The sequence below is a fragment of the Trachemys scripta genome, chromosome 6 (genome assembly GCF_013100865.1).
Source record: "Trachemys scripta elegans isolate TJP31775 chromosome 6, CAS_Tse_1.0, whole genome shotgun sequence".
Lineage (NCBI taxonomy): Eukaryota > Metazoa > Chordata > Testudines > Emydidae > Trachemys > Trachemys scripta.
In genome coordinates, this window is record NC_048303.1 from 56399622 (window position 1) to 56426023 (window position 26402).

Here is a 26402-nt window from a genome sequence, read left to right on the forward strand (position 1 = left end):
ATCGTATGCACCCGTTCTGATGGGTTCCACTACACAAAGTTCGGCACGCTGGGCAGGCACGCACACACCTGAGTGGAATACGCATCTGCAACCACTCAAGAATAACATCCTATTTACCTTAGTTACATATGCCAAAAGGTTTTCTTTTTGACACTTATCTACAATCAATTATAAAACTTTAAATTGTATGTGGAAAATTTCATAACCACACAATCAGAGTCCACTGACCCCAATATAATATCAAACACAAAGGACATTTAATTCATGTTATTTCAACATCCTAAAGGACAGGAACTCTGTGTTTAAAGAAATTAACACATTAGGAAGGGGTTGAGACAATACCCACAACTGATAACATTAAATGTTTTACTGAACCTAGAATGAAATGTAAAGATAAGATGCATATGACATTCAGTAGTATTTGCCTGAAAATTACACTCAGTGCTAAAAAAAAAAAAAAACCTTCCAGTTTGACTTAAAACAACTGAATATCTCACTCTCACAATATGAAAAAAAAATGTTTCTAGCAATTTTATACTATGCAGGGGCTATTTAGTTAACATAAGACAACTCTGTATTATGTACATGGTTTAGCACAGTGCTGCTCAACTGATGGGGTATGTCTAAAAAAACGAATCAAGGGTGAGAGAGAGGACAGCAAGGACATCACTAGGATCCAGCAGAAGCTTGGGCATGAGAGAAGGAGCAGCCTCCTTCCTTTCCCTCTCTCTTCACTCTGCTATTGCCATTCCTCACAAATGTGCTCATCCCTTCCTGTCCACCACCCAATCCCAGAGCACCTCCTCACACCCACAAAACTCTAAAACTCCAATTTTCCCCTCAATGTAAATGTAAAGCACTACACAAGTTCTGTATTATTATAAATGTTGAGATATTTGGGATTCAACAGTTAAATGTTTTGTAGATGGTATTGTGGATAAGACACTGAATTGGGACTCAAGAAATCTGGGTTCAATTGTTAGCTTTGCCACGGATTTCCTGCGTGACCTTTGGGAAGTCAACTGATTTCTCGGTGTTAAAGTTTCCCATCTGTAAAATGGGGATGATACTATTCCTTTCTCCCATCCTTGGTCTGCCCTTATGTACTTACTCAGTAATCTCTTCAGGGTAGAGACTGACAGTTAGCATATTTAGTGCCTAGCACAAATGGAACCTGAACTCAGATGGGGCCTCTAACATGCTATTGCCATAGAAATAATAAACTACAACAACTTATTAGCTCAATTTGATACATGTTTTGACTAAAAATATACAATGCATGTAAGGATTCTGGTTGTACCCATTTGGTGTTCTACAATAAGAGATATGCCATATTTCTTATGTATTGATTTATTTATTGTATTCTATATATATATATAATACTTACTATATATCAAATCGGTTACACAAATGAATTTGACTAAATGATATATAATATATGATTAGACACCTAAACATACATACAATGTGCAGTTAATATGTCTTCAATAACTAAAAATTCAGCTGTATGCATAACAGCAATAATTTGAGTTTTTAAATAGTATCTAAAAGTGGCAGAAAAGATTGCTATTTAAAAACATGATACCAGTCATGGAAAATGGCAGCCTTTAATATTAGAGCTCATTTTATGCAAAAATATTTATGCTAGACATTTCTTACCAAAATTCAAGTCAATGAAAAAAATTCTTATGACCCGTTCCTTCAATTCCTAATCCTCAATATTATTCCCTTTGAAGTATACTTGCCAGCTCTATGAACTTAAAAGAAGGATAACGTGTTGTTGGTTAAGTCTTTTCACAAGGGAAGAACTGACATTCTCCTTCAACTCCCCCACCACCACCCAAAGTGAAAATAAACAACTGTCTCTTTCAGTGTTGTCAGAAAATCCATTACTATAACTGCATTTTATCATATTTGCTGCTTAACATATAACAGTGAATCTAACATTTAGAATCCATCATATCAACATAGTCATCATGATCCAAGCTGCAAATAATAGAGAGTGTCAGTGTCAATTTTGCTTTCTCACACTTGCTTCCCTTCATTTCATCTGATTTTAATAATCCCTGTCAAACCACAAACAGTCCAAATTACCTTCTTGACACAGAAGCTTTCAAGGAGGAGACAGAATCTCAACTTTCATTTAGTAACTACAAAAGAAAGCTGTCCAGCTGGACAAACATTATTTCCACTCTTGACAATCTCTACAGTAAAGCACACGTTTTAATTTTAACTGAAGCTGCCAAGAGTTTGATATGAGCTTCTTGTTTAGTATGGATTGACTCTCAGGATTACCAGGCCAACAAGTGTAGTTGTGTTAAAAGAACCCAGCATTTTCTACTAAAAGATCATTCATAAACTGCACCTAACAGATCGAAGGAACATGCAAGAGATGACAAATGCACATTATGAATTACCCACCCCACACACTTATTTTAGGAAAAAAGAGGAACATAAAAGAAGTGGTCACAGAAGATGAGATTTCTGATCATTTCATATTTCTAAAATTCACTAACTAAATAATGCTAAAACCTGCAGACATAAACAATGTAATCAAACTTGTAAGGAACACAGAAGTTACATTTTCACGCTCTTGAACAATAGCCTAAGAAAACTGACGATTTGACATCTGAAAACGTGTTCCAGACAAATAAGCTTCCACAAAATCATCTGATCTGCAAGCTTTTTCCCCTAGCTGACTTGTCTTCAAAGTAAACTTGGTAGCATAACTCACTGTTTCACATGGATCAAGTTTAAAAGTAACTGATTTATCTGATGAACCACTGGATTGTATAATCAGCATTCTATTTAGAGCTTATGTGAGTCAATTAAAGCATAGTATGAAAATTTACATAAAGAAAAAAGTAAATTAAGATAGGGTTACCATACATCTGGAGTTTCCCAGACATGTCCAGCTTTTTGGGCCTCAAATCCCCGTCCGGGAGGAAATCCCAAGAAGCCGGACATGTCCGGGAAAAGAGGGAGGGAGGGAGGGGACTGCGGTGGTCGGGGCCGCTGGGACCGGCGGTGCGGGACTGGAGGCCAGGGCCGGCGGTGCAGGGCTGGGGCCGGCGGTGTGGGGCCGGTGGTACTCGGCCCAGGCTGGGGGTGCGGGGCCGGCGGTGCAGAGCCGGGGGCCAGCGGTGCGGGGCCGGCAGTGCTCAGCCGGGGACCAGGGGCCGGGGCCGGCAGTGCTCAGCCGGGGACCAGGGGCCGGGCCGTGGCCAGGGGTGCTCGGCCGGGGGCCGGTGCCCCAGGGCCCGAGCCGAGCCGGGCAGGAGACGCCGGGGCCAGAGCCTCTTGGTTTGGGCCGGCCGGCTGCCGGAGGGAGCCGTTCGGCCGGACTGGGCTGCACCCCGCCCCACCCCAGCTCCAGCTTACCTGCTGCCTCCCTGTTTCAGGCTTCCCGCGAACATTTGATTAGCGGGAAGGAGGGGAGGGCGAGGAGCAGGGGGCGGAGCATTCAGGGGAGGGGGCAGAGTAGGGGCGGGGACTTTGGGGAAGGGGCGGGGAAGGGAAGGGGCAGAGTTGGGGCGGGGCTGGGAAGGGGCGGAGTTGGGGCGGGGCCCCGTGGAGTGTCCTCCTTTTTTTAAATTAAATTATGTAACCCTAATTAAGAGACTAAGAAGCAATGGGTTTCTGGATACAGCAGGTCAGCAATTTCCTAACAAAATGTTAAAACATCAATTTATCAAAACCAAAACTGCTCATAGAATCATACATTCCAGGGCCAGAGAGAACCATTCAATCTAGTCTGACCTCCTGTATAACACAGGCCATACAATATTCCATTCCTGCCTGCAGGAAAAGGTTAGTTTTGTCAAATTTCCTGTTTTGAAAAAAATTTGAATTAAGTTTGAAAATTGTCAATAACTCCTTAAGTCTCATTGTTTCAAAATGAAAAAAATCCATTTTTATAGTAAAAAAAAAAAAAATCAGAATCATAACACAAATTTTCAATTTTTTTAATGATTTTTTTTTTGTTGAGATTTTGACTTTTCGTCCTGATCTGGGGAATGGGAAAAATGTTGAAATCTCCTAAATTCTCACAGGACAGCAAAACAGTTTCCTGCCAAACTCTATTTCTGGACAGTTAGAGAGGCTAGGTTCCCTGACTAAAAAAAAACCCCACACATTTTGTATAAAGCAATATCAGACTTCAAAGCATTATTAGCCATTAGGAAGCAATATAAAGTAACTAAGGCTCTTTGTATTGGAAATCTCAAGCTGTAAAATAGTTTTGAAATACAGTTTACGACATTTGTCTGTCCCATGATGCTTGACTTAGCCCCATACACAGGACAAAGTAACCTTGATTAACTTTAAATTATTCTACTCTAAGTAGCCATAATAATCCAAGACAATAAAAGTCTACCATGAAAGAGCCTCAAAATAACTGACAAAATAGGCAAATAGCTGTCTAATTGTGGCATTCTTATACTTAATTGCAAACAGGTTTTAGAGTTCCATACTGAGAGAATTTTTGCATTCAACTTTCTCTTTACTAATTAGAATATAGGACTGATATTAGGGCTCTCATTTCATTTTTTGGCTAGTAAATGGAACTTCGCCATCATACTATTCTTCCCTGCCTTCTTTCATTTGTTCTCCTTCCCAAGAAACCTCAGTGACAAAGGAACATGATCATGTCATATTATTGTGTTGTTCCCTCATGGTAGAGCTTTCCTAGTGACATGGTAACACCTGGTACACATATTTTTGATCTTGAAGTTCTACACCATATTGATTTCTATTATAATATCTCTGTATTTGATTTAACCCCCCTCTCAGCATTTTAACTTTTATCCCCAATATCACATGACATGTAAAATATACCAAATCTTATTTTTCCTGATAGATACTAAGATGGCTACCAATAATGATACTGTTAATCTTCATAGGGATAAGCAGGCCAACCAAAAGGTACTGCAGGAGTTGAAATCAGTTTGGGGTAGTAACTGAGATAGTGAGATACGTGTGTTGAAGGAGCTTTAGAGGAAATGAAAGAATAGTTGTCATGGCAGGAGCTCTTCTTCATTCCCAAGGCTCTTCTTAATTGTACTTATCTTCTTCTTAGGAGAATTTATGGAGATAGACATCTCAAATTCCAGATGAAAGGATGGCATTTACTGAAATTTACAGGAAGTTCCTGGTCATGAGGCAATGAAGAATATTGCAGCTGGCAAACATTTTAACCTCAACATCTAAAGGAGAATGTATACTTTCTATTGAGGGATTGTTTCAGAAAAAGGTGGAAAAAGTAGTGAATAATCACTTAAGTTAGACCAACTCTACAAATTTTGCTAATTGTGACAGCAGACCTTGTGGTAACAAAACACAGTGAAATGCCATAGGAAAAGGTAGGGAAATCAGAATTTAAAATCCATCTCAAGCTTCCATTCTCTATATCAGCAGATGAAGGAAGTATAGTGGAGATAATTTCCCTCAACTTCAGAGTGGAATGCTTCTTGTAGTAATATGACAGCATTATCTCCTGGATTTGAGTATGAAGCAAGGATATTAATGAGGGCCTCCACTGCATGAAGTAGAGGTGTCAAGGACCCCATTACAGGAAGGAACAGAGCCACAGGTATTAAAAGATGGAGAAGGAAATGTTACCAAAGATATGTTGTCAAAGTCTCCTATAATTTATAGCCCAGATTATGGCTTCCTACTTTCTCTCCTTTGTATGGTAAGTCCCTTTTGGGTGTCAATCAGCAATTGTGATGCTGAAAGATGTCCCTCCTCCCCACTGTAATAAAAAACTACAGTAGGGATATTATATGAAATTCTGTAATGCTGAAACAAGGAGGAGTCCTTGTGGCACCTTAGAGACTAACAAATTTATTTGGGCATAAGCTTTCGTGGGTTAGAATCCACTTCATCAAATGCATGGAATGGAAAATACAGAAGCAGGTATAAACACATGAAAAGATGTGAGTTGCCTTACCAAGTGTGAGGTCAGTCTAACGAGACAAATCAATTAACAGCAGGATACCAAGGGAGGAAAAATAACTTTTGAAGTGGTAATGAGAGTGGCCCATTTCAGACAGTTGACAAGAAGGTGTGAGTAACAGTAGGGGGAAATTAGTATTGGGGAAATTAGGTTTAGGTTTTGTAATGACCCAACCACTCCCAGTCTTTATTCAGGCTTAATCTGATGGTGTCCAGTTTGCAAATCAATTCCAGTTCTGCAGTTTCACGTTGGAGTCTGTTTTTGAAGTTTTTTTGTTGAAGAATTGCCACTTTTAGGTCTGTTATTGAGTGACCAGGGAGACTGAAGTGTTCTCCTACTGGTTTTTGAATGTTATGATTCCTGATGTCAGGTTTGTGTCCATTTATTCTTTTGTGTAGAGACTGTCCGGTTTGGGCAATATACATGGCAGAGGGGCATTGCTGGCACTAAATGGTATATATCACATTGGTAGATGTGCAGATGAACGAACCCCTGATGGTGTGGCTGATGTGGTTAGATCCTATGATAGTGTCCCTTGAATAGATAGGTGGACAGAGTTGGCACCGGGGTTTGTTGCAGGGTTTGGTTCCTGGGTTGGTGTTTTTGTTGTGTGGTGTGTAGTTGCTGGTGAGTATTTGCTTCAGGTTGGGGGGCTGTCTGTAAGCGAGGACTGGCCTGTCCCCCAGGGTCTGTGAAAGTGAGGGATCGTCCTTCAGGATAGGTTGTAGGTCCTTGATGATGCACTGGAGAGGTTTTACTTGGGTGCTGTAGGTGACAGCTGGTGGCATTCTGTTACTTTCTTTGTTGGGACTGTCCTGGAGTAGGTGATTTCTGGGTACCCTTCTGGTTCTGTCAATCTGTTTCTTCACTTCACCAGGTGGGTACTGTAGTTTTAAGAATGCTTGATAGAGATCCTGTAGGTGTTTTGTCTCTGTCTGAGGGATCGGCACTTAGCCTTTGGTTTCATGCCTAAAAGTGTGTGTGTTCATAAATATCGTACAACTGAACATCATGTCCTGTGTTATTCCTTACAGAATTACGAGCCTCAAGTGCATTGTGTAATCACACGAGAAGTGCAAAAGTGTAAACTATGCATGCTATTTCTCTTATTACCATCATAAAAAGAATCTTTTGCTTCTAAACAATTTTGTATTGTAAATTTAAGATTCATCTTAAAAAAGGAAGAATATATTTCATAATAGAAGGGAAGGAAAAATTGAGAGGGGAAAAGATAAAAAAGGTAGTAAAAGATTTCCCTGCACATTCCCATTAATGAGTTCACAAATTTCTTTTTTCTTAAATTAATTTTATTGCATTTTTACAACTTTTATATAAAGCAAAAAATTACAAGGCTCAAGAAACAGGATGATGAGGTAGCTGGGAACGTATATTATATTCAAGATTTTAAAAGCTTAATCCATTTTGTTTTTGTAGTTTAACCACTTAAAACTGAGTGTAGTGACAGCTACCCTGGATGAGTTCCGACTAAACCTATTTTTAGTTCAAGTGTTCCATTACAGTATGCTTCCCTTAAATCAGCTACTCCATTCTATCTGAAAGATAAATCTTTTGGGGTCTGATCTCATCAGTCTGACATCCAACCGGCAGCAGGGAGCCTCTGTAAGTCAAGTCCTCCTTCATTGGCTGGAGTACCTTGTAAGGACAAGCCCTGGTGGCGATATCAGGAGCAGCTTCAGTAAGACGTCATCAACCCAAGTAAAACCTCCAATGAAATTACCAACCAACAATACATGTTGTGAGTAGTGAGGAATGGAGTCATTCTTGGGGAAACTTCTATTGAACTGATATTTTCTTTTTTCAGTGGCAGGACCAGTTGGGGGCAGCTGGCATTATTCCAGCCTGCCCAATGCTGTTCTCTGGAGGCCAACACAATTCAGACTATTAAAAGCACTTACATGGTTGTTTCTATCAATACAATTATTGTATTGTACAGTATTTGGAGTCTACAACATTGTACACATTAGTATGTTGGATCACCTAATTTACAACTATAAGAAAGGGAGAACAGAGTCTCTTATCATTCCACTTTTATCTTACTGTGTACTGATGGAAAGAATTACCACAAGAGCCACATCTCCCCATGTCAAGATCCACTCTTTCCTGATTGGTGATGAATGTTTCTCTCAGTGAACTGCAATGCATTATCTAATTAAAAATTTAATAAAAGTGATGGGCCAGATTTTTATCTGTGCCAAGAGGCATACTTGAAACAATTGAAGGGAGTACCACATTGCTGTCCCCTGATTCCTGAAGCTGATGAGAGCTGTTTTGGTTCCCAGTGTAACTTAGAGCAGAGCTAAGCCTTCTTTAAATTTACTCATCTATAATGGTTCTTGGGGGGATGTTGCACTAGACTTGAAATGCCAGAGCCTGGTATACAACAGCCAGGCATCCACTGGCGAGGTGGTGGGAGGAGGAGGAGGAGGAAGGAGATACTCTGGCTCTATGATAGCCAGAAATTCTCCTTGTTGAGGCTGCCTTTTCCTTTGCACCACTCCAGCAGCACAAAAGTGGTCACAATCTGTTCTGGTGCTTTTTTATATTTTTAATTTAAAAACAGTGTAGAATGGGGTAGTCTATTTTTTGTCAAGGTCCAAAATTTCTTGGTCAAGGTCCAGACTCCAGAGAAAAGAGAGTTACCTTTTCCGTAACTTGTGTTCTTTTAGATGTATTGCTCATGTCCATTCCATATTAGGTGTGTGTGCTCGCCATATGCACCGGTGCCGGAGTTTTTCCCCTCATCAATATCCATAGGGGACCGACTCTGGCACCCTCTGGAGTAGCACCTGCATGGTGCGGTATAAGGGGTGCCCCTGGCTCCCCAAACCTCAGTTCCTTCTTGCAGGAAAACTCCAACCGTGGGGAAGGAGGGTGGGTTGGGGAATGGACATGAGCAACACATCTCAAAGAACACCAGTTATGGAAAAGGTAACTGTCATTTCTTCGAGTACTTGCTCATGTCCATTCCACATTAGGTGACTCCCAAGCAGTACCCCTCTGGAAGTGCATAGGAGTTCACGGACGTGTAGATTGCAGCACAGTTCTGCCAAACCCAGCGTCATCCCTGGCCTACTGAGTGATGGCATAATGAGCAGTAAACGTGTGGACAGAGGACCACGTTGCGGCTCTACAGATGTCCTGGATAGGGATGTACGCCAGGAAGGCTGCCAAAGACGCCTGCACTCTCGTCGAGAGGGCTCTGACAATTGGCGGCAGCAGAACCCCACCAGGTCATAACAGGTCGTTATGCATAAGGTGATTCAATTGGAAATCCTCTGCAAGGACACTGGGTGACCCTTCATCCTATCTGCTGTAGCGATGAAGAGCTGAGTCAATTTACAGAAAGGCTTGGTACATTCTAAATAGAAAGCCAAGGCCTTCCAGATGTCCAGGGTGTGAAGATGTTTCTCTTCACTGGTCTTGTGCGGTTTGGGACAGAACACCCGGAGGAAGATGTCCTGGTTCATATGGAAGGTGGAAACCACCTTTGGCAGGAAGACCAGGTAGGGCCAAACTGAACCTTATTTTTGCAGAAGACCATGTTCGGAGGTTCTGTGGTCAAGGCTTTAATTTCAGAGCCCTGTCTCATCGACGTCACTGCCACCAGGAACGCTAACTTCCATGACAGGTAGGAAAAGGAGCAGGAACCCAACAGCTCAAAGGGCGGGCCAGTGAGCTAGAGAGGACCAAGTTAAGATTCCACTATGGGACAGGAGGCAGTACCTATGTGAAGAGTTTCTGAAGCCCTCTCTGGAATCTGACCGTCATGTCATGGGAAAACACTGTCTGTCCTTAGATCGGGGAGTGAAAAGCGGAGATGGCCATGAGATACACTCTAATGGAAAAGTGTCAAGAGTGTGATTCCTCAAATGGAGCAGGTAGTCCAGGACAGCCTGTATGGAGGAACGCGAGGGAAAAATGCCCGGTTTGGACACTCATCACTTGGCCAGGTAAAAGTCAGTCTAGTTGAAGGCTTCCTACTTTCCAGGTACTACCCCTCCCTGGCCACCCCATACACCCCACCTCGCAACTTTTTGGACTAACTATCAGCCTTGGAAAGACAGAAGTTCTCCATCAACCTGCACCTGGATCAAATGCTTCTGTCCTGAGTATCTCCATCGATGGCACTCAGCTGAAAGTAGTGGAGAACTTTAAATATCTGGGTAGTATCATATCCAGTGATGGATCACTGGATAAGGCGATCAATGCACGAATATCCAAAGCAAGCCAGGCACTTGGCTGTCTGCGTGTCAAAGTTTTAAATCACCATAACATCCGGATTTCAATAAAACTGCTTGTGTACAGAGCTGTTCTTTCATCTCTTTTGTACGGGTGTGAAACATGGACACTATATAGGTGTCACATCAAGCAGTTCGAAGCATTTTACATGAGCTGCCTCCGTAACATCATGAAGATCCGCTGGCAAGACAAAGTGCCCAATCTCGAAGTCCTCGAGAGAGCCCAGACGACAAGCATCGAAATGATGATCATGAAGTCACAGCTACGTTGGACCGGTCATGTCAGCCGCATGGATGCCAACAGAATCCCCGGCCAGCTTCTGTATGGTGAGCTCTTCCAGGGCATCCGGCATATAGGTCGTCCACGGAAACCTTACAAGGACACCATCAAAGCCAACCTGCAGTACAGCAGTATCAAACCTAGGGACCTTGAGGACACCGCCAGCGATAGAACACAGTGGCGTGCAACAGTCAGAAATACCTGCATCGCCTTTGAGGAAGACCGCTGCCGGCATCTACAAGAGGCACGCGAACGATGTCACAGAGCATCAGCAGCGCACAATCCACTGATCGCGAACTTCCCATGCACCATCTGCAGCAAAATGTGCACCTCTAGAATTGGCTTGTATAGCCATCAGAGGGCACACCATAAGACCAACAACTGATGATCTGCACAGATTTGTCATCATCGGATCGATGGACTACCAAGACTTTCCAGGAGGACCTGTTGAACTCCTTCCGAAAAGGTCTGCTCCTCTGGGTTCAGCCACGCAGCATGCATGCAGAAAGATGGAGGGACCTGAAGTTGGGGTGTAGGAGTCGACCATGGTCCTGTGACAGCAGGTCCAGGTGGTTGGGCAAGGACCATGGAAGGGCCGCTGACAGGCTCATGAGCGTGCTGAACCAGTGCTGGCGAGGCTATGTCAGGGCGAACATGACGACCTGCACCTTCTCTCCCTTGATCTTTGCCAGGGCCCTGCTAATGAGCAGAATTGGAGGGTACACATATATCAGGCTCCCTGACCATGACAGGAGGAAGGCATCTGAGAGGGAGCCCTTGCTCAGACCCTGTCGAGAACAAATCTGGTGGCGTTTCTTGTTCTGTCTGGTAGCAAACAGGTCCACTTGGGGAGTTCCCCATCTTTGGAAGATCATGCAGGCTACCTCTGGATGGAGCGACCACTCGTGGTGAGAGAAGAAGTCCCAGCTGAGCTGGTCTGCCTGTGTATTCCTGATGCCAGGAAGGTGACAAGCTTCCAGGCGGATCTTGTGGCTGATGCAGAAATCCCATAGACGGAGCACCTCCTGACAGAGAGCCGATGAGCGTGCCCCGCCTTGCTTGTTGATGTAGAACATCAAGGCTGTGTTGTCCATCAGGACTTGTACTACCTTGCCCAACAGGTGGGGCAAGAAGACTCCGCATGCCAGCCGGACTACTCGGAGCTCCTTGACATTTATGTGCAACCACGCTTTGTCCGGGGACCACATCCCCTAAGTCTGGAGGATGCAGATATGCACCCCCCAGCCAAGGTCCGAGGCGTCCAACACCAATTTGATGGAGGGGGATGTTTGTCGAACGGAACCCCTTCCAGGACTGTTCTGGGGTTGGTCCACCACTACAGCAAGGCAAGTATCGATCTTTGGTAACAATCTTTTCCAGGGGGTCTCGGAACTGCGAATAGACCGTCACCAGCCATTGTTGCAGGGGCCGCATCTGGAGCCTGGCATGGCAGACCACGTAAGTGCACACTGCCATGTGGCCTAGCAGGCGCAGGCAGACCCTGGCAGTAGTCAGAGGGAATGTGGAGACTTCCGCTATGAGGCTCATCAACGTGTGGAACGTTTCCAGCAGCAGGAAAGCCCTGGCACAGGTCGAGTCGAGGACTGCTCCAGTTAACTCTATCCTCTGCACTGGCACTAACATTGACTTTTTGTCATTTACCAGTAGGCCCAGAGTGCGGCACGTAGCTTGAAACACCGCGACATCTCTTTGAAATTGAGACCTGGAGCTGCCCTTGACAAGCCAGTCATTGAGTTACGGGTAGATCTGGATACCCCGGCACCTGAGGTAAGCCGCTACCACCGACATGCCCTGGGTAAACACTCTTGGTGCTGTCACCAGGTCGAATGGTAGGACCGTAAACTGGTAGGGATGAGGCCCCACCATAAACCGGAGGAAGTGTATGTGTCCTTGAAAGCTCGCTATGTGGAAGTATGCATCCTTCAAGTCGAGGGCGGCATACCAGGCTCCCGGATCCAGGTAGAGGGGGAAGGAGGGGTAGAAAGGAACTGGAGGGTATAACCCTGTTCCACTGTGCTGAGGACCCATCGGTCCGAGGTTATAGCTGACCAGGCATGGAGGAAGAGGGAAAGGAGAACACTGAGAAAGACGGATCCGGGGAATAGTCTGGTAGGTCGCCCTCGGGCACACTCTCAAAACGACTGTTTAACCCCCTGCTTATTCTGGGTCGAGCCCGACTGGGCAGAGGGTGGAGGCGGATGGCTCAGACGGCACTTGTAGCCCTTGGCTCATTTATGGGGCTGGTCCTGCCGAGGCTAGGTCCCCTGGCCCTGCGGCTGCTGTGGTTTGAACCGCTTGTGAACCGGGCCTGGGACATAGAGACCGAGGGTCTTCAGGGTGGTGCAGGAGTCCTTAAGGCCATGCAATTTCTTATCTGTTTGGTCCGCAAATATGGCCTGGCCATCGAAGGGTAGGTCCAGCATAGACTGTTGGGCCTTGGTGGACAACCTAGAGAGGAGCAGCCAAGAGACTCGCTGCATGGAGATAGTGGAAGCCATGGTGCAGGCATCAGCAGCATTTGACGCCACCTGGAGGACCACCCTGGCTGCAGTCGTGCCCTCATCAAAGATAGCTCAGAACTCCTTTTGGAAGCCTTGGGGAGTGACCCTTCGAACTTGGCCATGGCTTGCCACATACTGAAGTCATATTGGCCAAGGAGGGCTTGGTGGTTGGCTACTCTCAGCTGAAGGCTGGAAGATGAATAAACCTTACATCTGAAAAGATCCAGCCTCCTGGAGTCTTTATTATTGGGGGTGGCCCCGGGTTGTCCCTGTCTCTTCTTGTGTTTAACCGCTTCGACCACAAGGGAATTGGAGGCTGGGTGGGAGTATAAGTACTCATTGGTTGGCACGAAGTACTTGTGTTCAGCCCTTTTAGAGATAGGGGTCATTGAAGAGGGGCTCTGCTACAGGGCATTAGTGATCTTGGAAACATCTTCAGGAAGGGGTAGAGCCACCTGGGCAGGAGCTGAGGAGTATAGGACGTCAAACCAAGAGTCCGAGGGCTCCTTTAATTCCTCTGCCTGAAGTTAGAAGCGACTCTCTTCAAAAAAGTTTCTACTGCGCTTTGGTGTCATCCTGAGGATCTGGGTGAGGGGGCCCCGTTATAGACTGGTCTGGTGATGACAAGGACGATGCCGGTGCCGCGGGAACCTTCACGTCCATTGGTGGTCCAGCAGTTTGCTCCCCTGGGTCCTCATGGACCTGTGGGGTCTTACCCCCCGAAGTCTCAAGCACCTGAGAGGGATGGGATATGAGGCCACTGGCCTCTCTGAGGCTCCTGACACCGACTGGGCAGCTTGGGAATGTTGGGTGAACCCCCCAAGGATTCCCCAGGTACCATGGTGCCAGTCATTGAGCTTGGGGCCATGGGAAGGGTTTTGGTGCTGATAATGTAGTTGGCACCACCAGTACTGGGGCTTGTCCCGCAATCAGGTAACCTTGCTCCAAGCTGGAGCTATGAGCAGAGCGGTCAGTACCGGGCAACCAGGATCGGGCTGAACGGTGGCTCTTGTCTAACCAGTGCCAGTCGCTGCGTCCTGAATCCGACCTGTCCAAACGAGACTGTCTTGGTTGGGCTCTTGGGGACTGATGGTGTTCGGCAGATCTGCATCGACTACCCGGCAATCCACGCCTCACGCTACTCGACCAGTACCGGGATGTCGAAAGAGACCGGGAGCTACTACAGGCCGGTTGCCAGGAGGATCGTCCTGAGTAGAGCGACCTCCTTCTTGGAGACAAGGGATGACGGCCCGGTGATGGGTGGTCTCTGGTGTTGGATCAGTCCCAGGCCCTTGGAGATGGCTGGGGCCGGCTCCGGAGTTCTTGCCAGGTGGCGCATGCCTCAGAGGGTCTGTGCCAATCTACTTCCGAACTATGCCTCGAGTCCCTCGATCAGTGCCCCTGGTCCGGGGATTGAAGAGGGGTCTGCTGAGCCTGCCTCTCCAGTCCTCAGGCGTGGCGGCTGCAGGCTGGTGATGCTGGCGGGACATCCCTCTTGCTGGGGAACAGTACCGCTGAGGCGGGAACACATGCATAGGTCCCAACACTGGTTTTCCCTGAGACCGGGGTATCGTGGGAGCCGGTGAGGGCAGCACCAGGAGAGTCAGGAGCTCCTGAGCTGCTTGAAGGGATTTGGGCGTCGACGGCACCTGAAGCTGGCTGGGGCCTACACCACTATCTGGAGTCGCAGGCAAAGCATGAGATGGGCTGCACTGCTCAACTTGAGGAAGGGCCCAACTTCCCTAGGGCGATATTGAGCTGCCCGACATGGGTCTTGGCTCTCCCCGTTCTCTTTCCTTTCCCTTGCGGGAGGTAGGAGATCTTCCCCTCACCGTCTTTTTCAGCTTCTTGACCGGAGCCATTGCGGGAGACCGGTGCCAGCTCATGGACGGCACTGGGGGAGCACTGTGCACGGAGTGAGTGCCGACTCCATTAGGAGTGCTCTTAGATGGATATCATGCTCCGTCTTCATCCTAGGTTTAAAGGACTTGCAGATATGGCACTTACGTGCCCTTTGCCTAAGTACCTTAGGCAGCTGGTATGTGGATTGTTGATGGGCATAGGCCATTTGCAGCAATTGCAGGGCTTAAAGCCTCAGTGCCCTGGCACAAATAGATGGCTCCATGGCCCAGGTCAGCCCCGCCATCTCCAGGGAAAGCAGAGAAGAATTTGAATTAGGGTCCTGACAGCACTGCCCTCTGATTAGGCTGTAGAATGAGCACACAACATCCCATCGCTCCCTGACTGGAGGGGCATGGTGTAGTGGAGACACATTATGCTGCCTGGATGCGGGGGGTGGAGACGTCCTCCCCCAAAACATCACCACTCCCCCCCTCCCCCACAAACCCTGTGCTGCTGCTTCTGGGGCTGTGGCTCCACAAGCAGCTGCCCAGGGACACACTGCGCCCCACAGCACAGTTGAATCACCTGCCCCATGCTGGGAGGCCCTGCACTGGGAAGTGGGCATGGTTCCACATGGCTCCAGTCCCAGCTTGGCTTCAGCCCGAGCAGTCCATTGAAAAGCGTCTGGAAGATTTGACCCATGGTCTGCTTATTGACTACCCCTGATAGAATCATAGAAGATTAGGGTTGGAAGAGACCTCTAGTCCAGGAGGTCATCTAGTCCAATCCCCTGCTCAAAGCAGGACCAACACCAACTAAATCATCCCAGCGAGGGCTTTATCAAGCCTGCCCTTAAAAGCCTCTAAGAATGGAGATTCCACCACCTCCCTAGGTAACCCATTCTAGTGCTTCACCACCCTCCTAATGAAATAGTGTTTCCTAATATCCAACCTAAACCTCCCCCACAGAAACTTGAGACCATTGTTTCTTGTTCTGTCATCTGCCACCACTGAGAACAGCCGAGCTCCATCCTCTTTGGAACCCCCCTTCAGGTAGTTGAAGGCTGCTATCAAATCCCCCCTCACTCTTCTCTTCTGCAGACTAAATAACCCCAGTTCCCTCAGCCTCTCCTCGTAAGTCATGTGCCCCATTTTCGTTGCCCTCTGCTGGACTCTCTCCAATTTGTCCACATCCCTTCTGTAGTGGGGGGACCAAAACTGGACGCAATATTCCAATGTGGCCTCACCAGTGCCAAATAGAGGGGAATAATCACTTCCCTCGATCTGCTGGCAATACAGCCCAATAGGATGTTGGCCTTCTTGGCAACAAGGGCACACTGCTGACTCATATCCAGCTTCTCGTCCACTGTAATCCCCAGGTCCTTTTCTGCAGAACTGCTGCTTAGCCAGTCGGTCCCCAGCCTGTAGTGGTGCATGGGATTCTTCCTTCCTAAGTGCAGGACTCTGCACTTGTCCTTGTTGAACTTCATCAGATTTCTTTTGGCCCAATCCTCCAATTTATCAAGGTTACTCTGGACCCTATTCCTACCCTCCAGCGTATCTACCTCTCCCCCAAGCTTAGTGTCATCCAAGAACTTGCTGAGGGTGCAATTCATCCCATCAGCCAGATCATTAATAAAGATGTTGAACAAAACCGGCCCCAGGACCGACCCCTGGGGCACTCCACTTGATACTGGTTGCCAACTAGACATCAAGCTATTGAACACTATCCGTTGAGCCCGACAATCTAGCCAGCTTTCTATCCACCTTATAGTCCATTCATCAAATCCATACTTCTTTAACTTGCTGGCAATACCGTGGGAGACCGTATCAAAAGCTTTGCTAAAGTCAAGATATATCACATCCACCACTTTCTCCATATCCACAGAGCCAGTTATCTCATCATAGAAGGCAATCAGGTTGGTCAGGCATGACTTGCCCTTGGTGAATCCATGTTGACTGTTCTTGATCATCTTCCTCTCCTCCAAGTGCTTCAAAATAGATTCCTCGAGGACCTGCTCCATGATTTTGCCGGGGACTGAAGTAAGGCTGACTGGTCTGTAGTTCCCCGGATTCTCTTTCTTCCCTTTTTAAAATATGGGCACTATATTTGCCTTTTTCCAATTTTCCAGGACCTCCCCCAATTGCCACAAATTTTCAAAGATAATGGCCAATGGTTCTGCAATCACATCAGCCAACTCCCTCTGCACCCTTGGATGCATTAGATCTGGACCCATGGACTTGTGCATGTCCAGCTTTTCTAAACGGTCCTTAACCTGTTCTTTCACTACTGAGGGCTGCTCACCTCCTACCCATGCTGTGTTGCCCAGTACAGCAGTCTGGGAGCTGACCTTGTCTGTGAAGACCGAGGGGAAAAAAAAGCATTGAGTACTTCAGCTTTTTCCACATCATCTGTCACTAGGTTGCCTCCCCTATTCAGAAAGGGTCCCATACTTTTCTTGACCTTCTTCTTGTTGCTAATATACCTGTATAAACCCTTCTTGTTACCCTTCACATCCCTTGCTAGTTACAACTCCAATTGTACCTTGGCCTTCCTGATTATGCCCCAGCATGCTCGAGCAATATTTTTATACTCCTCCCTAGTCATCTGTCCAAATTTCCACTTCTCGTAAGCTTCCTTTTTGAGATTAAGCTCACCGAAGATTTCACTGTTAAGCCAAGCTGGTCACCTGCCATATTTGCTATTCTTTCTGCACATCGGGATGGTTTGTTCCTGCGCCCTCAATAAGGCTTCTTTAAAATACAGCCAGCTCTCCTGGACTCCTTTCCCCTTCATATTAGCCTCCCAGGGGATCCTGCCCATCAGTTCCCTAAGGGAGTCAAAGTCTGCTTTTCTGAAGTCCAGGGTCCGTATTTTGCTACTCTTCTTTCTTCCTTTTGTGAGGATCCTGAACTCAACCATCTCATGGTCACTGCTGCCTAGGCTGCCACCCACTTCTCTTTCCCCTACCAATTCTTCCCTGTTTGTAAGCAGCAGGTCAAGAGGAGCATGGCCCCTAGTCAGTTCCTCCAGCACTTGCACTGGAAGTTGTCCCCAACACTCTCCAAAAACTACCTGGGTTGTCTGTGCATTGCTGTATTGCTCTCCCAGCAGATGTCAGGGTGATTAAAGTCCCCCATTAGAACCAGGGCCTGTGATCTGGAAACTTCAGTTAGTTGTCCCAAGAAAGCCTCATCTACCTCATCCTTTTGATCCGGTGGTCTATAGCACACACCCACCACAACATCACCCTTGTTGCTCTCGCCTCTAAACTTAACTCAAAGACTCTCAACAGTCTTTTTTCCAGTTTCATACTGGAGCTCTGAGCAATCATACCACTCTCTTACATACAATGCAACTCCTCCATCTTTCCTCCCGTAGCTGTCCTTCCTGAACATTTTACATCCATCCATGACAGTTCTTCAGTCATGTGAACTGCCCCACCAAGTTTCTGTTATTCCAATCACATCATAGTTCTTGATTGTGTCAGGACTTCCAAATCTTCCTGCTTTTTTCTCAGGCTTCTTGGATTCACGTACATACACCTAAGATAACTAGCTGATTGCCCTACTGGTGTAGAATAACCTTTAATGTACCCTTAGGTTAAGTAACTAAGCATTTAACAACTCATATAAACAATCTGCAAACTAACATCAAAATAATTGCTATGTCCTATGACCATGTACCATATGACATATATAATATAATATTCTGTTATATATAAACAACTACATTGCTCTGACCTATTACAACACAATCATCTAAAGTATATTCAGAGTCCAAATCTACCTATTTCTCTATGATTATGCCAAGTACATCTGGTCCACAGAGCAGTTATGAATTTATGTAGTGGCTCACCCTCAGCAAGCTCACTTTTAACTTTTCTTTTAACTTAAAAAAAATTAAAAAGCTGAAATTCAAAGTCAGCAGGTGTTATATGGTTCTCCAAACAAGTGTTTAAATAATAAAATCTCACACAGTCTTGATTAGAAACATCTGACCTATGTCATAGAATTTTTAAAATGTAAACCTATCTTTCATCCTTTGCTTCTGGTCAGTGGGAGGAGAATTGTGTTTTGAATGTCATAGCTCTCATACTTGTGCAATTATCACACTAGAATTTCATAAACATATCTAATTTATAACAGGGAAGTCTTGGAAAATATCCTGTCAGGCACATATGTATGAAGTACAGTACCTTCACTAAACAGATTTTCTTTGTAACACCACCTTGTGATCTTCAGCTTGAACAGACTTCTTAAGGGACCATATTGAGTTCACATAGCAGTAGCAGAAGTTTTTCAATAGCCCTATGTAAAAACAAACAAACAAGTAATAAGATTACCGACTGGTAGCATTTTAGTAATAAAAAACTTCACAAGTAAGTTTTAAAGATGTTTAAATGTTACATAAAAACATCTTCCAATAAAAAGAGAAAATTCTTAATTCCCATTGATAAATTGTTAACTTATGCTATTGGACAGATTTTTTTTATTTAAGTGCTATACCTCTACCTTAATATAATGCTGTCCTCGGGAGCCCAAAAAAATCTTACCGCGTTATAGGTGAAACCGTGTTATATCGAACTTGCTTTGATCCGCCGGAGCGCGCAGCCCCACCCGCCGGAGCACTGCTTTACCGCGTTATATCAGAATTCGTGTTATATCGGGTCGCGTTATATCGGGGTAGAGGTGTAGTTTTAACTTTGAGTTTCTTCTTTTCTGTTGGTGCATGCCTCAAATTCATGTGTGAGTGTGTGTAAATCTTCTGACCAATAACTTAGTCTGAGTCAGATTTAACTTGGAGGGATCCACATGGGTGAAAAAGGGGTACAGCTGCTTGCTATAGAACAGGGGTCAACAACGTTTGGCATGCGGCTCGCCAGGGTAAGCACCCTGGCGGGCCGGGCCAGTTTATTTACCTGCTGACGCGGCAGGTTCGGCCAATCGCGGCCCCCACTGGCCGCGGTTCGCTGTCCCGGGCCAAAGGGGGCGGCGGGAAGCCGCGGCCAGCACATCCCTCGCCCGCGCCGCTTCCTGCCGCCCTCGTTGGCCCGGGACCAGTGGGGGGCAGCGATTGGCCAAACCTGCCGCGTCAGCAGGTAAATAAACTGGCCCGGCCCGCCAGGGTGCTTACCCTGGCGAGCTGCGTGCCAAACGTTGCCAACCCCTGCTATAGAAGTACAATATATCCCATCCATCAACTGAATATTCTATAATACAACTTTGTGAAAAGAGGGTTCTTACTTCTTTCGAGTCAAGTAATTTTTAAAAATGAGTAAGAATTGTGGAGGGTTTTAAAAACTCTTTATTTTATATAAAGGAATAGAAATTCCTTCTGGAGTGCTTTCCAGGATGGATCAGCTATGGCAATGAGAAGAACTCTCAGTCAAGTAGCTGGGATGTAGGTTGGGAAATACTAATACCACTACTAGTCCACAATTAAAAATTAAACTCCTTCCTAAATATACTTTTAACAAATAGACCAAAACTATTGAAGAATCCATTTCTGTCTCTTGGGTACAAAAACACACAGTGTTTTTTTAAAGAAATAAGTAGTAAAGGAAATGCAAAAACCTATATGAAAAATGACATTAAGGTTGTGACACCAGAGAACAAAAGCCAAGAAATTTAAAGTTAAGCTGACACTCAGTCCTTAAATCATGCTATTGTGCTTCTTTTTAAAAAGCAACAATGTGAGTTAATGACAAGTTGTCAGCCTTAACTTTGAATTGCCTGAAGTTTGTCATTTGGTGTTTGTGTCACAACCTTAATGTTATTTAAATGTAGTTTTTAGTATCTATTATTTAAAAAGGTCTACTTTAAGACAGCAAAAGGCTTTGATGGAGTAAACCTCAAAGTACACTGCATTGCCGGTATGCCACTTCATTAGAAGTAGTGCATAAAATATACGCTGTTGACAAATCTAATTCATTAAAGTTGAGATAGATGCACTTTAAGACAACTGGCTGGCATCATTATCTTCCTTTTATAAATTATTCCTCTTTTTCCTTTTGACTGAACTTGTCACTGTTCCCTTTTCAGAGTGTGAATGTTATGCCTTAAAATTCAATACTTTCAACATCTTTAGACAAGTCATAAGTTAAATAAAGTAGCTTATTTGCTAAAAAATAAGTGTGTAAGCAAAAAAACTTACACTGATTATTTCAGTGATTTTAAGTGAAGACAAGTAAAATTAGTTAACAATGTATAGCAGTTTCAGCTTGATCAAAAACATAAAATAAAAATGTATTGGATAGGAATAGGGAATTAAAAAATAGAAGGGAGAGAGCCATCATGGCAGCCCTGTTGCATTGCTATGCAGATGATTTGGGTTTAGAATTGAATTGTGCTCTGCAAGAGAGAGGAGATCAGGCACATCACAATGTTGACAGCTGACACTTTTAAAGGGAAATTGCTAACTGTATTACTCTTAGAAACCAAAACACAGTGCAGCATTATGTTGACTGTTTGAAAGAAGCTTTAAACTGGCAAAGTACACTTAATCAGAGAAGAAAATTTCTCACATATTAGCTACTTTCTTCTCTATGAATTAGATGTTCAATTAAAAGGTCATCCTTCCTTGACAGTATGTGAGGGCAGCTACAAAGCTCATCTGTAAACTTCTTCAGTGCAAAAACGGAACTTTTAGTTTCTTTCAATGCTATACACAACTGGAAAACTGTTACTGAGATACATTTTATGTAACTAATTCAATATCTGCATATGCTGTAACAAATCATTTTAAAAGGCTGGTTGGTGTAGTGGACATGTAACTCAGAGAAAGTTAAATTAGAAATTTTTTCTTGCTGTCCTATACACCTACCAGTTCTTCACTAAATATCAGGTGTCTCAGCTAATTCCATAGTCTCTTCTCCTTATGTTTTGGATGAGGACAAAAGGATGAAAAACATTTTTTTTTTTAGGATTTATTAAACCTCAAATTCATTTAAGGGTAAACTCTGGAACTCATGTACCAGGAATAATTTTTTTCCTGATGAAAAATGAAGTTCAACTGGCAGAACTCTTTGCACCATGGGAACACAAGACAAGACACCAGGAACGTCGTTTAACTAGGCCACAACTTTATTAACACAATTGGAAACTATCCAGCAACAACTCATCCAATGCAGGTCACCCTTCCTTTGTAATTCATGCCACCTGGTGGAGGGCTGCTATCAGCCTCCCCAGCTCTCAGTCAACCTGGTCCCAGCACCAGTGTTGGGACTTATTGCCTTTTCCTCATATGAGAGTTATGGAGGAGTTGTCTCCTCAATGTATTGGACATTAAGAGCCGCGACCCCAGTTCCCAACTTCTTTAGGAAATGCCTTCTCCTAATCCATTTCCAATTCCAGTTTATCAGTGAACCAGACCCCATATTGATCCATTACCTGCACTGGGCACTGCCACCAGGAGGCACCAGAAATTTGCTTGGCTGCCTCCTCACCATGCCTGCTGGATTCCCAGACTGTTAACACTTCATTCCCTAATAGCGTCCAGATTAACCTCCATTCCCCACTGGAGAGATGTACAATCTCTTCCTTGAATAACTCAGGTACTGAATATGCATTTTCATGATGGGTAATCATCAATTTTTCCTGCTCACATAATTTAGCCAACAGTCAATTTAATTCTCACCTGGCCTTGCCTACCCACACCCCACATCAGATCCTCCACTGCAGCAGTTCAGGCCAGTTCACAATTACCCCCAGGAAAAGGACTTAGTTCCACCCCTAATATCTTTGTCCTAAGCCTTATCTGTACTCCTTTACTAAATCCCCAAATAGTTTCCTACAAGGTACACACTGATCCATTCACATGGCCCCTCCCTGGCCAATGAATGTAAGAGTGGAAGCTGCTGGTCCAGAGTCTGCCCCTCCATCTATGCCAATTTAAAGCTGCCTCATCACTGAGGCCCAGCTTTGAATTTCCAGAGAGAACTGGCCACTCACCTGTTGGGGCCAAGTGCACAATACTTTGCCTCCACAACTAGATGCCTATTCTTGGGACCCATTATCTTGATCTTGAAGGAAGTGATAAAAGGGAAGAGTATAGCATATTTAGACCACTGAATCATCATCCCAGAAGGGGACATCCATACACTTGTATGCATTTCGATGCCCCCATTGATATCTGAAATAACTGTGTTCCTATTTCAAACTGTGCTGTGGATATAGCCACTCCAGTCCTAAATTAATGGTATCCCAATTCATCAGGGAAACCTCAACACCACATGCTCCTCAGTATCCCCAAGAATGGAGATGTCCTTTTCTGAGGTAACCCTCTTCCCTGTGAGGAAACAGTAGCCTGACACCAGAAGGCCTCTGCACGAGGCAAATCTGTACTACTTTAGCTGGACCAATCCCAGCCTACCTACACTCTTGAAGCATTATTTCATGGGATGCCACATCAGCTATCCAGTAGCAGTGCTGCCTAGCCTGTTTTTGGGGTTCCTCAGTCACAAACACACCCAGACAGTTTCCCTTTTACCACATGTACATTTATTCTTCAGTTCTTAAGCAAAACAGAACATGACACAGGTATTCAGCAGAAGGCTTGCACACAGCCTTCTCTCCTCTGCCAACTCACTCACTGAGCTCCTCTGCTTCCTGTTCCTCCCAGTTATATATCCCCTTAACTACTGAGCCAATTGTCTCATTAGCCCAGCAATTACCACCCAGGTGTCAGTAATCTCCCAACAGAAACTGGTTAATTGCTTCCACTTAAGCCTGCAGCCTTCTCTGTGCTGCAGCAATCTCAGTGACCAGGGTGCTACAGCTAGCACCCTGTCACAAACTATATCTTACCTTGACATCCCTTAATTGGTTTTCTGACAGTGTCAGATCTCTCCCTCTCGTTGCAGCTCTTTAAACCCCAAATCCCTATCCAAATCCACCTTTGCTGACCCCTTAATAATCCTTATTGAGACCAACCCCCCATAGCCTAACTAAAACCCACTACCAAGGTTGTGGTAACCCAGTATCTTAACACAAAGTGTGTTGCTCAAGCAATCCAAAATGCCATATGATGCCAACCTACAGTGTACCCATGATACCATCGATTGTAGTACCCACTATAAAAATAGGTCAGATTTTCTGAGAGCTCTCTCCTGTCCTCAAATGGAGTTGAATAAATTCTTCAAGAGTCCCAACATACACCTGAATGTTTTAGTTGCTTTGCAATGAACCAATGTTCTAGAGACCTAGCTGCACCTGAAGGAAAAATAAGAGTTAAATCATTATTCTAGGTCTTTCCCATCACTTATTAACTTCCTCATATTAAGGCAGTGGCTCAAGTGGTAGTCCTCAGGTTCTTTTGGGGCACACCTGCTTCAAAAGAGAAGTTCACAAATATGCTATCGTGAAAGCCCCTGCAACTATTTTTTCCGTACATAAATCTCATCTCTTACTATGTAACGTAAACTCTCCAAGGACTTTGAAGTCTGGAATCATTCTAAGACATCTGTCTCTAGACAGTATATGATATCTTTAGTCATGCTGAACATCGTTTCCTCACTATGCTCTCCCTTGTTATGGTAATCCCACAAGAGTGCCCAGGGCATCTTGAGCTCAATGACAAATTAAGCCATTCCTCTGCTCCTGTTCCTGTGCGTAGATGGAGAGCATCTGACAGACCCCCCCAATGGAGTGTAACCTCCTCTGGGGGGCTGGACCAAATATGTGCTCCACCAGTGCCAAAATGTTTTATTTTATTTTTAACCTTCATGTTTGTATTTGCATGAATTGGAACAACATTTGCCCTCAGTGAAGTTATCTAGTTGCTTGCTAAGATTGGGTGTCAGGCTTGTCTGCCATGGAACAAAGGATGACATTTAAATAGCCAAAGTCATCCATTCTAACTATATTTAAAGATAACACATACATACCCACATGCGTGTGCGCATGCACACACATGCACACCCTTCATTATAAATAACTTTAAGGTTGCCAAGTCAAGCACTTAAAAGTTAAGAAATGGCAGAATTAAGGTTGCATGATCCTCTTGGGTGTGTTCAATATGATCTAGTCTTTAATTACATGATCACATTTAAAAAACAAAACAAAAAAGCATTCAGTGCACAGGATGGACTTGTTCTCAGGAATGAATCAGGATTGTGTAGTTAAGGAGAGGGTTTGTTTAGGACCACTGCTTCATTTGTTGCAGATGATGAATGGTGTGTAGCAAATGAGGCTAGGGATTGCAGAAAGGAAAAGGATGGTCTCATGGTTAAGAAAAATGAATACTGGTCTGGTGAATTGGATTCAAGCCCTGCCTCTGCCACAGAGTTCCTGTGTGATGCTAGGTAAATCACTTAAACCACGCCTTTCACAGGTGGTCACTAATTGCATACTCTTCATTTTCTGGGTGCCCCTCTTGATACCCTGGAGTCTGATTTGCATAAGGCCTGAGCACTGACAGCTATAACTGAAGTCAATGGGAGCTGTGGTTTGAACATATAAAGTGCTATGTAATCTTAGATATTCTGAAAAAATCAGGTCCTAAGTGTCTTTAATTGGACAGACAAAATTAGTAGATATTTTTCCCCTTAATCTCTCTGTGGCTCAGTTCTTCCTCTGTAACATGGGGATAATAAAACCCACTTATCTCACGTGTTGTGAAAATAAATTCATTATTGTTCGTAAAGCACTCAGACACTATAATATCAATAGAAAACCCTACAAAGAAATTAATAATTCTATCTTCAGAGCAGGATCTGAATAGTGTGTAGTAAATAAGGCATGGGACCACACAATGAACAATTAGAAAACAAAATATGGAATAGCTGCTCATTAAGTGAGCGCCGTCCATCTTGTTTACTGAATGAAGCAGGAGCATGACTGTATCATAATGCAGACACACAAGAGGACTGAATCAAGGTTGAAAAGACATATTTCTTTTAACAGTTTTTTGTGTGTAATTTCTTAGATTACTAAAAAACTGAAAAACCAAAAATTCCATTATGTGGCATCATACTGATGATACCCACATGGTTCATCAGCAGGGTTGGAACCTTTAGATCCACTGTAACTGGTAGCAGCAGTAGTTGGGGGCGGGAGGGAAGGGAATGAGACACTTTGCCAGTGCATTCCACAAATATTTGTTGACAGCAGAGAAAGAGTGAGATTCAGGAATCCTGAGTTCCATTCCAAGCTCTGGAGTCGAGAGTGCTCAGGTGGCCACAGTCTCTTCTGCTAGTTATTCACAGACCTGACCCCTTCTGCCCATCCCCTCCAACTTGTTCCAGTCCTGCCTCTTGGCAAAGTTGGCAAAGTTATAAGCAACTGGAAACAGTTCATAATGGGAAATGCTGGGTAATTTTAATAATAGGCAGTAAAACCAGCTCCATCTATAGTCAGCCTGGTCGCACTTGATTCCCTTAGACACTGGAAAAGACGGTTACTCACCTTTGTAACTGTTGTTCTTCGAGATGTGTTGCTCATACCCATTCCAATCGGTTTGCACGCGCCGCGTGCATGATCGTTGGAAGGTTTTTACCCTAGCAACGCTCGTTGGGTTGGCTGAGGCGCCCCCTGGAGTGGCGC

At 44.7% G+C, this 26402-nt stretch overlaps 1 protein-coding gene across 6 annotated transcripts in view; it reads right to left on the minus strand.

The window, feature by feature from the left end:
- KIAA0825 (KIAA0825 ortholog) overlaps positions 1–26402 on the minus strand; it is a 406249-nt gene that overhangs the window by 357158 nt on the left and 22689 nt on the right. For all 6 annotated transcript variants that reach the window (XM_034773042.1, XM_034773043.1, XM_034773037.1 and 3 more), the window contains one exon: positions 19058–19169. The gene's annotated coding sequence lies outside the window, so the exon portion shown is untranslated. The remainder of the gene's footprint in view (positions 1–19057; positions 19170–26402) is intronic.